Source organism: Engystomops pustulosus, chromosome 1 (genome assembly GCF_040894005.1).
Source record: "Engystomops pustulosus chromosome 1, aEngPut4.maternal, whole genome shotgun sequence".
NCBI lineage: Eukaryota > Metazoa > Chordata > Amphibia > Anura > Leptodactylidae > Engystomops > Engystomops pustulosus.
The window spans coordinates 37410586-37427525 of record NC_092411.1 but is presented as its reverse complement, the minus strand read 5'-3'; the positions used below and the strand labels follow the sequence as shown (position 1 = coordinate 37427525).

The 16940-nt window shown below is 40.6% G+C and overlaps 1 protein-coding gene across 1 annotated transcript in view; it reads left to right on the top strand.

The window, feature by feature from the left end:
• Positions 1 to 272: 272 nt before the first annotated feature.
• The window catches only part of SV2C (synaptic vesicle glycoprotein 2C), a 96887-nt gene continuing 80219 nt past the window's right edge, over positions 273 to 16940 (top strand). The window contains exon 1 of the mRNA XM_072138184.1: positions 273 to 660. The gene's annotated coding sequence lies outside the window, so the exon portion shown is untranslated. The remainder of the gene's footprint in view (positions 661 to 16940) is intronic.

Below are 16940 nucleotides of genomic sequence, written 5' to 3'. Positions count from 1 at the left end.
ATTATTTCAGCTTTACTAATATGAAACCTATAAGATGATATCTGAATTCTGAATTTTACATTTTACATTGTCTTATTGTCTGCGATTTGATATAGAAATGGAAAATGTTAAGGTTTATAGGAAACCTTCTGCGTCATAGAGGGAAAGTTCTATGACTCGTCTAAGGAGTTGACGCTAGTCATAGTGATCCATTGGCTTGTATTAGTCAGTCCCACCCCAGATAACACACAGAGGTTACCCAGGAGGTGCCTTCTATTCTATTTTCTTCTCTTCGTACATTGTTATTCAAGCAAAACGGATAACCCCATATGCCTGCATTCACTCCACCCCCACAGCTGCTCCAGGCTGCTTCCCACTATGAGCTGGGATTGCCCACTCCACTCCCAGCGTTTCAATTATTGATTACACACAAATCTTCCCTCCCTGTTCGTTTCATCTGTACGCCTTTACCTCTCCTCTTATTCAGAACAATGTGTGTATGTGTGTGAGAGACTTTGTTCTTTCTTTCTACTTCTTATTCAGCACTGCAGCAGAATAGAGCTGCAGAGTAAGATCCACCCAATGTGCTAGTCTTCCCTATTTGGTGGCCCGTTCAGCACTGAGAAGCGGACAGCTCCCTGCACACTGCTGACCATAAGCGGATAGGAGCAGGTGGACGAGGTAAGAAGGGGGCACATACTTTCACAGCAGCCCATCACTCCGCATGTAGACGCTTACTCTTCCTGGGATATTGGATTTGCATGAGCTTCGTAACTTTTTGTGCATTTAGAAAAATGTGCCGGAACTTGCTTGCATTATGTAGGGAAGGCATTTGACTTAAGAAATGTTGTCTTTTCTTTAGTTTATGACAAATATAACTTCTAGCGAAACCTCTTTGAGGCAACCACTGACAATTGCATTGAGCAGTGGACTTCTAAGGAGGGGGTCTCTTCAAAGAATGCAGGACATATAGTGTAATTGAATGTCTAGTCTGGATAAGGCGGTGGTCTTCTCAGAGGGGTGGTCTTTTACTGTATGTCTTAAAGGAGTTGTACAAGGTTTATACAATAAACGTATCTACTATCAATATGTTATATCGTTGGTTAATATTGTTATGTATTGTATGTTAATATTTCCAGAGCTCTTCAGAGCTGGATAAAATATTCAGACATAATTCTGGATACAGTATAAAGAATATTATAGTCATTTGCTGCTCCTCACATCTAGTCTAGATAAGGTGGTGGTCTTCTCAGAGGGGTGGTCTTTTACTGTATGTCTTAAAGGAGTTGTACAAGGCGTGTACAATGAACTGATCTACTATCATTATATTATAGTGTTGGATAATATTATTGTATGTTATGACTTTATTCTGGAAATAGTATAAAGAATATTATAGTCATTTGCTGCTCCTTACAGGAAACAATGGGTTGCATTAAACTGCAGAGCTGATGAGATATAACACAGACTTGGTGTTTCTGTAATGCATTTATTAGTCCAGAGACTAGATATACTACTAGTCGTGTATTAGGAAAGGATGAGGAGTCTGATTTATGCAGGGAAGTGTTGCACGCTGACGGCAAATGTTGCAGCAGGAAACTTATTGCAGTCTTGTACTTGGCTCAAAGTGCAGGAAGCATGCTGCAGAACTAGCGTGCCTTCACTCTTCACTGCCTCGGCTGCCTGCAGAGCTCTGTTCTCAAGGTCCCTCTGGTAGAAAAGGGGTTAAACCAGACCTGCTGGTTCTGCAGAGTCTGAGTCATCCACAGGAGCTGTCATTTGTCAAACAACTGCACAGTGAGCCAAATGCAGAGTGTCAGGGCAAACAAAATCTCATTACCAGAATCAGTGTGCGTCAAAGGGTGCGCGGTGATTGATAGTGGTCGCTCTTCCTTCAAGTGGTAATAAAACATGGACCAGCTAGGATAAAGCACCGGTAACAATAAACTGGGTTTGGACATACATAGGATAATCTGCAGTCAACTGCAGTGCAGAGTCGGGGTATAACCAGGGACATGGATAGTAGGGAGGAGGGATATCCCGCATGTAACCAGCCGCTGACTACAGCAGTCATGTCTACAGGAAGACAAAGTTGACCATAAATTTTAGCTGCTATCATTCAACTTGTAACTCCTCTAATTCTCTGTTGGTAACAAAGCATAGTTCTTTTGCTATGTATATATATATATATATATATATATATATATATATATATATATATTGTATGAGGTTACCCCAGATGTCAAAAAAGAGGGTGGGTCAACATGCAATAGGTCAAACCCACATGTCAGTCCCATTATATAATGAATTACGAGCATGTAGACTCCCATTTCCAGATTCCCATTTCCGAGGTGGGCCCTTTCACCGTAAAAATTGAATTATTCTAAATTGGATTATACACCAGTGTAGCCTTTTTCCTTCTAAATGACTAGTTAGCGGTGATCTCCGCAGTGTGTTTATAGCCTCTTACCACTGAGAAAATAATGGGATCCACAGTCACACATGGAAGAAGAGAACAATCCTCACAGCCGCATAATACAAGCGTTTTACATACAAAGAACTATTCTGTGTAATAGGTGTATAATCACGTATTCTTCTGGATCAGCACCATAAATGAAGTTCTACTGGTTATCAATGACCACATTGATAAATTCCGAGTCATTACGGCATTTCCATCCAGTTTTAATGAATAATAATGATAATATATTATGATACATTGTTATAAAATAATCCATTACAAGCTTGCGGGTATCTAAGCATTCCGGATTGATGTCTATGTAGGAACATCAGACTAAACAAAAGCTATTCCATTACATTATATCTGTTTGAAAACGCAATCCAATAACCGCAAATGATTTTATTTATGGACGGCCCGTTCATTCATCTACGCTGAGCGCTATATGGACACTAGAACCTTCATAGGCCAGATTATTATATTTCTTATAAATCAATGCTCAGTTGTATAAAAAAATATACAATATACAAAAAAGGAATATATTGCTTCCTTTCTTAGACCTAATTCCATCAAAAGTTTTGGGGTGATATGGTGCAGTAAAGGTGACCCTGATGTGTGACTAATCCAGTTTACGTTGCAAAATTTGTCCTAATGTGACGTATCAGACATCTACATTGAATTGCAGTGCAGTGGTTCCTATTTATTCTCTCTCTACTGCAGACTGGCAAAAAACTGGACGAATTTTCCAAAACTGTATTTGTGTAAAAAAAAAAAAATCCATGATGGTTTCAATTTGATGTTCTAATGTACGGATTTTCCATTTTTGGTCAATTTCACTAAAATGGTTTGAACGATGAAATATTTGGTAAAATTTAGGACCGAGGTGTGGCAAAGAATAACTGATTTTATAAAAGAGCGATCGCTGTGTGCAGGTTGTGTTGTATATGTATAGTTCTAGAATTCCTTTAGTAGGTTACAATCTATTCGGCAGGATTGCACATTTCCATGTAGAGCGTTTCCTTTGCTTAACCTAATTTTCTCTTCTTGCTCACGGTAGAGAGTGGGTGGAATTATTGAGAAGGAGATAAGTCCCCTCATCTCTGTTTCTCTTTTTAGACACCCATGACATCCTTTAAAGGTTTTACAAATCGGTAGGAATGTATGAGGCGTCATATTAACTAATTCGCACTGCGCCAGACTAATGATAATTGTATTACTAGATCGGGGCTATTAACTGTCAAGTGAGAGTGGAGAGCATTTAGTGGCATTGGCTTCATTATGAGCCTTCCCAGACCTTGTTCTGCGTCGCCCTACAGTACTTCATTGTACTGCAGAGCAACTGTCCACATACTTCATTGTGTCATAGATTGCTCACACTGCACTCCTCCCGGTGCTGATACTTCTATGCAATGGAAAGCGCTTTTATTTGGAGGGCTACAAGTTGGCTATACTTAGTCCATGCAGAGTATAAGCAGATTATTGAGGTTATCATTTTAAATAATGATGAAATATATCATCTTATACATAGTCTGGAGTTATACAATTGGAAATTTATAGGTGGAGCTATGCAATATAATTCACACATCTTTTGGAAAAAAAGGGCTGTCCCAGACGAGATATTTATTCTAATGCTCACGATCTGTACTTATTGGGGCTCATTTACTTACCCGGTCCAGTCGCGATCCCGCGGTGCGTTGTCTTACGAGGATTTGGGTCTGCCAGCATTCACTAAGATTGTGCGCCCGACGTCCAGCAGGTGTCGCTACTGTGCCAAGTTCCGCCGGAGTTCACCTTCTTCTTCCAGGTGCATGTAAGTGCTGATCTTGCGACACAATTCTTTTTTTAAATTCTGCGCTTTTTCAGAATCCATCAAGTTGTCCGACGACCACACCCCCGATTTCTGTTGTGTGAAAGCCAGCGCCGATGCGCCACAATCCGATCGCGTGCACCAAAATCCCATGGCAATTCGGCACAAATCGCAACTATTCGGGAAACCCGATGAAAGTGCGGCGTTCGGACCCTTAGTAAATGAGCCCCATTGTATTGAAAGATATAAGTTTGGTGAGGTATTGGCACACCTCCTCCAAATCAACCAATGTGCCCACTGGTTCTGTGCAGTGTATGGAGCTGAAGGCTGTGTAGTGGCCGTGTAAGGCAACTGCAGCTCAAGTCAAGAGAATATTGTCATTTTAGAACTAGTTATGACATCTAATAGGAAATGCCACTATTTTCCCCTGTTTGATGATAGGCACATGTCTTCATATATAATTAGAGGTATACAGAGCGCTGGTAAGGAGCCATATCAGGCCAGGAAAGTTGTATGGAGCTATAGAACAATTGTACATGCCCCCAAAGTCTTCAGCAATTATTTCTCCCCAGCAGGCAGCAGGGGGTGTCCAGAAGAGACCTGTATCTAAATTATTTCAATTAAAGAAATCTATCCAACCTTATGTAATGGGCAAGCACAATATAATCCACACTTCTACAAGCAGAGTAACACATAATTAATGTTGTGTCGTCTGGAAATACACTGGCTGCATGGTTTGAGTCTGGTGTATTCATGAGGAAAATGACACTTACTCATAGATCCAGGCACCGTGACTGTCGTTATCTTCTTATTATCCATGGCATCCCTCCTTCTAAAATCAACTTTTAAAATTATGCTAATGTTTCTGAAGAGTTCCTGGGGGTGTTACAGGAACTGCTCCTTGCTGCAGCTTCACAAGCTGCTCCCTCAGCACTTCACCCTCCCTCTGACTTATCTTACTTCTTCAGAGGAAGTTTCGGCACACAGTGGGAGGAGGGAAATGCTCTTTAACAGTGTAACAGCCTGTGAATCAGCAGCACAGAGGGTCTCTGGTAACACCTTGTGGGTGCTCATTAGCATAATTCTAAAGTTGATTTTAGAAGGAAGGAGGCCATGGATAACAAATATAAGAATATTACCACAGTCACAGTGCCTGGATCTATGAGTAAGTGTCCCTGGTCTATTATGCTTGATTTTGATGGTAGATTTCCTTTAAAGGGGAGAGGGGCCTGCACCAGCCCTGCAACCATTATCACAGGCAGCATGGATGCACAGGGTAGTGGCCCTGCAGAGGGTACTCGGGGCGCAGAGGGTACTCGGTACTGGTGCTCACTGAGGCTACTCCACGTCCCAGCATCCTTTGCAGCAAATTAGCATAAAAATAAAATTATGCATTAAAACACATAGGTTAGGTTTTAGAAAATAATAAAAGGCAATTTAGGGATTGGAGAATTTACCATCAGGATCTACTAAGTAAGTGGATCCCTGATGGCAGATTACCTTTAATATCCTTCTATGTAGTTTACATTGAAGCTAATATATATATTGGGTAGTACCTTTAAAAAACTCTAAATATCAATTCTTGAACAAAGCATCTTTTGTACATTCTAAAGAGGACAGGATAATCCATTCACTACTTGACAGGAGATCAATATCAGTGGAATTTATAAGTCACGTTATTTGCACTGGGAACCTCTCCTTTTCTTGTCTTAATTATTTGCTTTAATTAAGATAATTGCACTTAGGACCCGTCTCCTTTGTGGCCCATACTTTAGGATTATATTCCATCTGTAATACACTGGTGTTGTTACAGCTGGTACCTGAGATGTATTATACAGTAACACAGTATGAATTCAGAAAGCAACTGGTGTTTTATAGTGTATATTAATAAGTACAGTGATTTAGAGCTTCTGGAGTAATTGGACATAGTTATATTGTTCTTCTTGAGACACAGCAATGAATCTGATGTGTAGATATCGCTATTAATAAAGAAGAGACTTGATCTAATATACTGTCATAGCCAAGGACAAAACATCCTCAATAAGTCTGAACTATCAGGTGATCAGTAATTATAATGGCTAGAGAAGATACTGTAGCTTAGAAAAGTACAATGGCCATATATAAGAGCGGAAGATAAAATGACCTGTCCAACCAAACTTACTATATATTTCGATAAGCTGTATGGGAGTTTTTATGCATAAAAAGTAAAATATTTTTGTGGGGCCAATTTATCTGTAAATTCAATTTTATTGTTGTCATTTATGGCAAATTTATCGTATGGCACAGAAAGTTTGATTAATTTGCCATTAATTCATTCATTACAAGCCTGGCCTGAAATGTGACTGTTCTTTTTTTATTACTCTTACTGGAATGTGCCGAATTTTTGTAACTTTTCAAAAAGTTGCATTGATAAATTCTGGATGTTAGCCACACCCCATTTCCCAAAATTGAGTGTGTGGTGTTAAACTTCAAAACGATCACAAATTATTTTTGGAAGTAGCCCAGTAGCCAAAATTATGGCTGCAGAGTTTGATAACTTCCCTCTATGTGTTTGGGGGGGGGGGGACCTACATTTTTTTTTAACATGTTATACAAATCCATTTCAGGAGTATAATTGGGTTCTTCCTGGCTCAGTTGCATAGGTTTGGACCCATTTTGCGCACAATGGGCTCTCATTTCTTTCCTCTGGTGGATCTGTATATATATGCCAGTGGTTAGTTTGGCATAATACATACCCCTGCTTTGTGGTCTCTTTAAGATGTCTGGTGCACCAAAATTATAATTTCTTTCTGCTTGCAGGCAACCGTTTTGTGGCGCAGTTGCACTAGCCCCCATGCCACATATATTAGGGGGCGTTCCGGCGATCAGGGGGCCTGGCACAGACTTTGCACTGGCTACTGTCATAGAATATGTGTGCATTTAGTCCTGCTGTTACTAACGACGCATTAAAAGGTGTCAGTGTGTGTTGGTATACACCTCCAACTGGGAAAACCTACTTGTCAATTTACTGTATATACTCCAGTATAGGCTGAGTTTTTCAGCACAAAAAATGTACTGAAAAACCCGAACTCGGCTTATACTCGAGTAAAAAAAAAGAAATTGAAAACTCACCTTTCCGACACCCCCTGCAAGTCTTCGATCCTTCCAGCAGCAGGCTCTGACATCTACCGTCACAAACACTGATGTCAGCAGCGACCTGCGGGGGGGCACCGGAAAGTGGTGTTTTCAATTGTGAATTGGGCAAACTGGGCTGGTTGGCTGAGAAAGAGGGCTGCTGGCTGCTATTTACTGGGGGGACAGGCACTGGCTGCTATTTACTGGGGGGACAGGCACTGGCTGCTGTATACTGGGGGGGGGGGGCAGGCACTGGCTGCTGTATACTGGGGAGGCTGTGACCAATGCATTTTCCACCCTAGGGTTATACTCGAGTCAATAGGTTTTCTCCGTATTTTGTGGTAAAATTAGGAGCCTTGGTTTATATTCAGTTCGAGTTCTAAGATTAAGCGCAGTCTGCACACCTGCTGCAGCCTCTGGCTGTGGTCTGTATTTGGCTGCAGCAGGTGCACGCTGTCGACGTGACATCAAAGCTGAGACTCTGTATGTGATGTCAGGAGGCGTCAGGCTGGAGCAGTGGTAAGGATCAAACAATAGGGTGTTTATTTTTTTTCTGTGACCCTTAGTAAAGAAATGTATGAACCGGGACAACCCCTTTAATTAAAAGAGATATCCATCAGTTTTAGCTAAGGGCACATTCACATGGCCGTCTGCGGGGACATACATGCGGCCGCAAATTTGCGGCCGCATGTACGTCCCCATAGACGGCAATAGCGGCGCAGATACGGTGCCACACATGTGTGGTACCTATCCGGCCCGCACAACGCAAAAAGATAGAGCATGCTCTATCTTTCGGCGTGTGTGCGGCTGTGCGCCGCTATTCTCTATGGAGGGAGGAGGGGCCGCCTCCTCTCCAGCACACGGCGGTATGCCCGCACGGCGGGCATACCGCTGTGTGAATGTACCCTAAAGTGCCCTAGAAATAAGTGTATTTATGTATTAAAACAATTGTCAGCAGAAGTGACAGGTCCTCTTTAACTTTGGCTAATTCATAGAACTATGGACAAGTGCCAGAAACATGCAATATTTATCTGCTCTGTTTTGGTTTTGGGCTGAGTCCTATTATTGAGCTGAATGTCATATTGGAAACACGGCCAAAAATAAAGGGTTTCCCATTGTAAAGTGACAACGGATAAAATGGTAAATAAATTCACAGATGTCAAAGATGGCTGATCCAGTGATGGGCAGCTGAACCAATCAGTTTCTGGGGCAGCGTTCTGGCCAGGGGCAGACTGAGAATTTAAAGTTGCCCTAAAAAGTGGCTCCAGACAGTAGGTCAAATAAGTACAATTTGCTGGAGGCCCAGCTTAATTCGGTGGAATCAGTACATGTGAATATAACTACTATAATACTGCCCCCTATGTACAAGAATGTAACTACTACAATACTGCCTCCTATGTACAGGAATATAACTACTATAATACTGCCCCCTATGTACAAGAATATAACTACTATAATACTGCCCCCTATGTACAGGAATATAACTACTATAATACTGCCCCCTATGTACAGGAATATAACTACTATAATACTGCCCCCTTTGTACAAGAATATAACTACTATAATACTGCCCCCTATGTACAGGAATATAACTACTATAATACTGCCCCCTATGTACAGGAATATAACTACTATAATACTGCCCCCTATGTACAAGATTATAACTACTATAATACTGTCCCTATGTACAAGACTATAACTACTATAATACTGCCCCTATGTACAAGAATATAACTACTATAATACTGCCCCCTATGTATAAGAATATAACTTCCATAATACTGCCCCCTAATGTAAAAGTATATAACTACTATAATACTACTCCCTATGTACAGGAATATAACAACTATAACACTGCTCCCTATGTACAAGAATATAACTACTATAATACTGCCCCCTATATACAAGACTATAACTACTATAATACTGCCACCCTATGTACAGGAATATAACTACTATAATACTGCCACCTATGTATAAGACTATAACTACTATAATACTGCCTCCTATGTACAAGAATATAACTACTATAATACTGCCTCCTATGTACAAGAATATAACTACTATAATACTGCCCCCTATGTATAGGAATATAATTACTATAATACTGCCCCCTATGTACAAGAATATAACTACTATAATACTGCCCCCTATGTACAGGAATATAACTACTATAATACTGACCCCTATGTACAGAAATATAACTACTATAACACTACTCCCTATGTACAAGAATATAACTACTATAATACTGCACCCTATGTACAAGAATATAACTACCATAATACTGCCCCCTATGTACAAGAATATAATTACTATAATACTGCCCCCTATGTACAAGAATGTAACTACTATAATACTGCCCCATACAGTATGTACAAGACTAAAACTGGTATAATACTGACCCCTAATGTACAGGAATATAACTACCATAATACTGCCCCCTATGTACAAGAATATAACTACTATAATACTGCCCCCTATGTACAAGAATATAACTACTATAATACTGCCCCCTATGTACAAGAATATAACTACTATAATACTGCCCCCTATGTACAGGAATATAACTACTATAATACTGCCCCCTATGTACAGGAATATAACTACTATAATACTGCTCCCTATGTACAGGAATATAACTACTATAATACTGCCCCTATGTACAAGAATATAACTACTATAATACTGCCCCCTATGTACAGGAATATGACCTGTATTAAAGAATTAGGGGTTAGTCTTTTACTACTGTGTTAAATAAGGAGGTGTAAATTACAAACAAGACTGCTGACCCTGTAGCCATACACTTTACACAGGACTTCTGCCATTGTAAGCTACACACTTTACACAGGACTGCTACGCCTGTAGCCCAACACTTTATACAATGGTTCTAGGTGTCACAGATCCAAAGCTATTCCTGTTAGTAACTAGGACTAAAAATCCTGCCACCCTGCCAGGAAATATTGGCAGGGGGGTATATTTTAGCAATGCCCCTTATTTCTTTAACTACTCCTTCCCCTCAGAGAGGAAGAGACAGGACAGCCGATTTCTCATTTGACCTCCTCTCTCTCCATGCTGGTGGCTGCTTCATGAAGAGTTAACACAGCCCAGCACAGGTGATGGGGAGATTATGCTCTGGATTTCTGATGTACAAGGATATGTAGGTAGCAGCTGGGAGGCAGATTGCGCCTAGAGATAGGGATTAGAAGGGGGTTCAATGGCCCCAAAGGCAGTTGACCCACCGGGAAAATGTCTGGGGGATTTCATTGACAGTCCGCCCCTGGTCCAGGCACTTATTTAAACTCATCTTTGACTTCATTCTGTGCCTATTACACAAGGCGTCTGCTTCTTGGTGATCTGTCTTCTCTACTGTTCTATTCTCTGACCCATTCCCTGTACTTTTTAATTATTCTACTGCCCTATGATTTTGTACCTCACGGCCATCTTAGTTTTAACTTGGTTTTCTTGTCTCTATGGTTGGTCTGTTCTGTGCACGTACCCAAAGTAAGTACAGCCGCCCAGTTGTTGCCTGTGGGTTAATGCATGGCCAGCAAGTAGGCAGGAATGGTGGCTGTGGGAAGCACTGGGCTTCTTCCCTGATCATGGGACTGAATCAGAAGAGACCATATGGAATAAAAGAGGTGTTTCCAATCTCATGCCCTGTCCCTGCAGATCTTGGATTACCCAGAACACAGCCCCATTTTCGTTTAGCATGTTGTTTTAAGAGGAATCTCTTGGTTATCTGGAAAATCCTTTGGTGGCTAGGCACGTGTACACTGAAAAAAGAAGACGTATCCCATGTGCTCCATTATAGAAGCAGGACCCCTCATTCCTTCTGCTTTTGGTATATTACAAAAAGATGAATAAGAGCCAAACTACTGAAAATTAGTGTTGAATGTTGGTATGTCCGCTTTTTTTTTTTACACCTTACCGGTGGAAAACCCCTTGAAGGACCTGTAATGGTCTGTGAATCTTTAAGTAGTCCTCTTTGTTTAATGCAAACATTTGACAGCACAACATAATAAATTAACAAAGACATAAGAGGCAAAGAAATGGCACAGAGCAAAAGCAAATGTGTACCGTGTCGCTATCTATAATTAAAGTATTGATAGGACTGTGTAGACTTATCTCAGGCCTACACCCGTGTGTGCCTTCATTGAACATGTAATTATTATGTCTTTAGCGACATAACAATTCTATTTAATGTGCTTTTAAGCATTTTTCATCTTGTATATTAAGCCATAGCATTCATATAGTTTAATAGTCAATGTATAGAAAAGCTATAAAATTAACAACTCCAAGGACCTAACATTAAATCTTCTTCTCATAGTGAGCTGCCTGATAGCTGTAGCTTTCTTACACCTTCATTCATATGAAAATAAGTAACAAAACTTCAATGACATGAAATAATTGAAATATTGCAGAAACAATAGAAATCTCAATGCACTAGTTATAAAAAACAGGCCGAAATCCACAAACCTAACTGGCCCTTTAACCAAGCCTTAAAGAGAACATGTCAGGCAAAATAACCCCCCTAAACTAAATATATTTTCATAAACTGCCATTAGAGAGCATTACCTCTATCCCTTCATTGTCCCTCTACATGTCTGTAAACCTAAGCAATGAGGTCCTAAAGCTGTATGCAAATGACCTGTGAAATCTCCAATGAGTCATTAGCATATTCAAGCTGTCCGGCTTATTCATGAGTGGGAGGTACAGCCACACCCCCAGTGCTTGACTGACAGCCTGCATAATGATGTGAGGGTGCTCCATGTGCTTGCTGATGGCCACACCCCCTGCAGCCTGTGTGTGTATGAGATACTCCTATACACATGACTGACAGCCTGTATAATGGTGTGAGGCTGTATACATTACACACAGACATGAGCAGGGGGAGGAGAGGGGGGAAGGGTAACATGAGTGACATCACTGCCTCTGACCATGTAACCAGCCTCATTTACATAATAAAGAAAAGATGATTTTATAATGATTAATGTATGAATTTACTAGATAAAGGCCGTGATGGATCCTTTTGAGCTGCTCCAACAGGTAGAAGTGACAGAAATAGTGAAACCGACCTGATGACAGTTGTGTCCTTTAAAGAGATGTAAAGTAGACCCAACCTTTTCTGACCTGTCAACTGTAGTAACATGTGGAATTCCTCAGTTTCTTCTCTCTTTGTGATCTGTATTATTCATTCAATAGCAGCTCTCCCCTCTGCAGTATATTTCTTAGGTTTCGAAAGGCCTCAACTTCTATGATTTAATTCCCCCCCTTCCTTGTAGATCTTTTTTTTAATCAGAGAATGTCTGATACAAAAATCCATAATGTTATAAATAAATGAATATGACAAAGTCTCATTAGTCACAAAATGGAGATTGTTTGATTTTATGATTCACAAAATGTTATGGACTTTCTAAAGTAGGTGTAGTTATTACCAAGATGACCGCTACTGGAAACCACAAGTCCCATGATCCTTTAGTTCTCGGTAACTCCTCCTCCCTATTATTTCCTGCCCCCAGTGATGATGTAACAGACTGTCCTGCTCTGCTACCATAGTAATGATGTGTGTAGCTGCCATCACTGCACATTACCTCACTGAGAAGGGTCTCTCCACAAGACTGGTCATACTGGATGCACTGCAACCAACCGACTACAACCAAACGTAGTGATGATCACATGACCTGCCCAGGCAGGTGCAGAACATGTGATGTGGACATGTGACCAGCGGCCATGTTCTGTCCTGTGTCTGCAACGGGCTGATTAAAGGGCCAGTAGCTTTTTAATTCTCCATTACAGTCTATGTCTTCAGCAGTTTTCTGCTAAGGGAAGCAACATTTTAAATAACAACTAATTACATATTAGCTTATATTTTAAGGACCCATTTGTATATGAATTATGGTTATTCCTGGAAGTAATTTGACTATAGGGGCTGTGTCATGAACGTGAGGGGTCTGGGCGGTTCAACCTCCTACAATTGGCAGAATAAATGACTAGAATTTCTGCTAATATAGTTATGCCTTATCCTATCAATACGGGATACATTTAATTAATAACACAACCCTTTAACTCAAAATTTCCCATGAAGGTATTGGAATATAGGTTTCTACAGTCAGATCAGATAAGTTTGATGGCCTGACACCACCCATCTGACAGTAGAGATCTAAATATAATGACACAGATTACCATTGAATGGTAAGGGCTAGCTAGAGAATTCCAACTATACAGAAAGGCACCGCATTAAGGAGTTGGAGTTGATGGAGATGAGTAAAGATCCAATTTAATTACCTTTCAAAAATGCTGTAATGAAATATACTATACTATAAAGAGCTGGACAAAAGAAGTCTCATGTGAAGCCATTTATTTTATGACTTGTACGAGCAACATATAGCAGAAGTGGCCAGGACGTCTCCTTATGGGAGCCACAATAATAATGATTTATTGAGGTGATTCCCACATTCAGGATTCTTTTGTGATTTAGAAACAGATTTCAAAACATTGATGGAACTTAATAGTGTTTTGTTCCCAATTCACATGCTCCAGAAACAATCTGTGTGGAATACTGAATCTAAGGAGTGATTATTAAAGCGCCTGTGGACTAGCTTCCTTTGGGCTTTGTAGTACAAATTCATGAATGGATACGCTATGTTATCTGTGGGAGAAACGCAAGTTTGACCTTTGGATATCTGTTGTGGATTTATGAAAAACACAGCAGATCATTTTGGGCATGTGAACATATCTTAATCCGAGAACTCCTAATCGAGAACTTCTAATCCGATAACATGGCCAGAAACTACTCCAGTGATTCACTAACAAGGATCAGAAGATCTCTGCAGGAGAACCAACTAAAATATTTCTAACTTGTGCCTGACACAATCCATACAATAATTCTTCATAACCAAGAAGCTAAGGAAGGATGGGATTTCAGCAGCCACACACAAGAGGCCTGCAACCAACACATTGGGGCTCATTTACTAATGGTCCGCTGAGCTCATTTTCGTCAGGTTTTCCCAATGATTTCCGCTTTGCGCCGCATTTAACAAGGGATTTTGGCGCATTGGCGCTGGCTTGCACGCAACAGAAAGGGGGGGGGCGTCGGACAACCCAACGGGTTGGACAACGCGCAAGATGTAACATTTAGAATTTTGTCGCAAGACACGCACTTCCAAGCACCGGGAAGAAGAAGGTGAACTCCGGCAGACCTCGGCGGGGAACTCGGGCGCATGATCTTCATGAATCGCACTGGACTTCATCCTCGTTGGACCGTCTGAATCGAGGATCGCGACAGGACCAGGTAAGTAAATTTGCCCCATTGCTCCTATTTCAATTAATCAACTCTATTAGTTCCAAGTACCAATGAACCAGTGACATTACAGCCCACATTCTAGAAGTCAAGTAATGCCAAATACACTAGTTCCAAGTTCCAACCATGATGAGCATTGTTCACAACCTCCTCTAATTAAAGATTTGTAGCACACAAGCTATCACACAGCAGTATACAGGGGCTATAAGTGTGTTCCCCAATTTGGTATCTACTATAGAAATATATGTGATAAAATGCTTTAAAGGATGAATAAGCTTAGGGAGAAAAATGGTTCGAAATTGGTGGAATGCACATGGTGCAATAGGACTCTAAATGCATCACTTCAAAGAGGAGCTGAATAGCATCTTATAGGATTGCTTCTGAGCCTCTGATCAGTTTTGGGTATTTTTTTAATTCATCCTCCCCTCAAATCATATGGCCCCAGGAAGTTCATCAGAAGCCGATGATTCAAAATACAAAATGTGTTAAAGGGATTCCAATGAAACTGAGCTATATGCGCCCTAGCACTCGTTGGCCTGGTTTTACTCAGACCCTAAGCACATTGGTTGATTATAATATAGGTGGTAGCCCGGGGCCCAAGCGTTCTAAGGGGCCCATGGATGCCCAAACCACCCACCAAATTTTATACTGAGAAGGACCTTCACCCTTGAAATCCTTGCAGGATGTTTGAAGGTCCTCCAAAGGTCCTGAAACTGCAGATTGAAAGCAGCAGAAGGGACGCATCCTCCATTCCTTAAGAACCTGATTCTAGTACCATATGTAGGAAGTGATTCCAGACTTGTAGAGACTTTAATATTCATACAGCCCAGGGCCCATGGGAGTCTTAACCCACCCTGCCTCTGCACTCCCTTAGGTTATATCCATGTACAGAAACATGTGTGCATCAGCCCTTACAACTAGAAATATCCTGTTGTATCTTCACGGTCTTCACCATCTTAAGAGACCTTCAGCACACATCATTTCCTATGCACATTGACCTCCTACTGTCATATTACCTATTCATTACAGCATATGATATAAATGTTACATAAGTAATAGAAACAGTAAGTTGCTGTGAATATTGACTCATCTGTAGAAGCTGCGTCTAGAATATACTGCAATAAGTGAGGGATGTTATGGCTGCACAGATTTGCCGTAGAGTACACTCAATCTTGATTGCATTCACATAAGATACTGTGTGGTATCTCAGCATGTGTTATCATGGGACCTGCTGCTGGGAACACATCAGTGACTAAAAGCAGATTATCTGAATTTCATTATGTGATTGGATTCTGAACACACAGGGAAATATTGGCTTTAACTTGACAAAATTATCCCAAAGGACACCTTATATTCATCCTGTAACAAGGTATCCACCTCCGATTCAGCACAAGCCATCAAAACACTTCACATTTACAAGCATATACAGGCAGTCCCCGGGTTACATACAAGATAGGGTCTGGAGGTTTGTTCTTAAGTTGAATTTGTATGTAAGTCGAAACTGTATATTTTATAATGGAAGTTCTAGACAATTTTTTTTCTTTTGCCCCAGTGACAATTGGAGTTTCAAAATTTTTGGTGTAATTGGACCAAGAATTATCAATAAAGCTTCATTACAGGAATCTTACAGCTGATCATTGCAGTCTGGGACTATAGTAAAGCATCCAGAGAGCTTCACCAGAGGTCACAGTGGGCAGAGGGGTCCGTCTGTAACTATGGGTTGTCTGTAAGTCGGGTGTCCTTAAGTAGGGGACCGCCTGTAGTAAGGAAATACAGGCAGTCCTGGGGTTACGTACAAGATAGGGTTCATAGGTTTGTTCTTAAGTTGAATTAGTATGTAAGTCGAAACTGTATTTTTTATAATTGTAATTTTTTTTGCCCCAGTGACAATTGTAGTTTCAAAATTTTTTGCTGTAATTGGACCAAGGATTATCAATAAAACTTCATTACAGACACCTTACAGCTGATAATTGCAGCTGCGGACTAAAGTAACATTCAGAGAGCTTCACCAGAAGTCACAGGGGGCAGATGTGTCCATCTGTAACAAGGGTTCTTCTGTAAGTTGGGTGTCCTTAAGTAGGGGACCGCCTGTAGTAAGGATAACATATTTCAGCCTTGAAGTAATAGTCCCAATAGTGGATCTATTTGTTATTTTTTCACATTCACAAAAATCGTTTTATAAGTATCGACTTTGTATTCTTCATCAAGTATTTAAGATAAGTTTACCGTCTCCATCGCCTCCTTTATATGACTGTGGAAACTTAAATCTATGAGAAGGGTTTTAA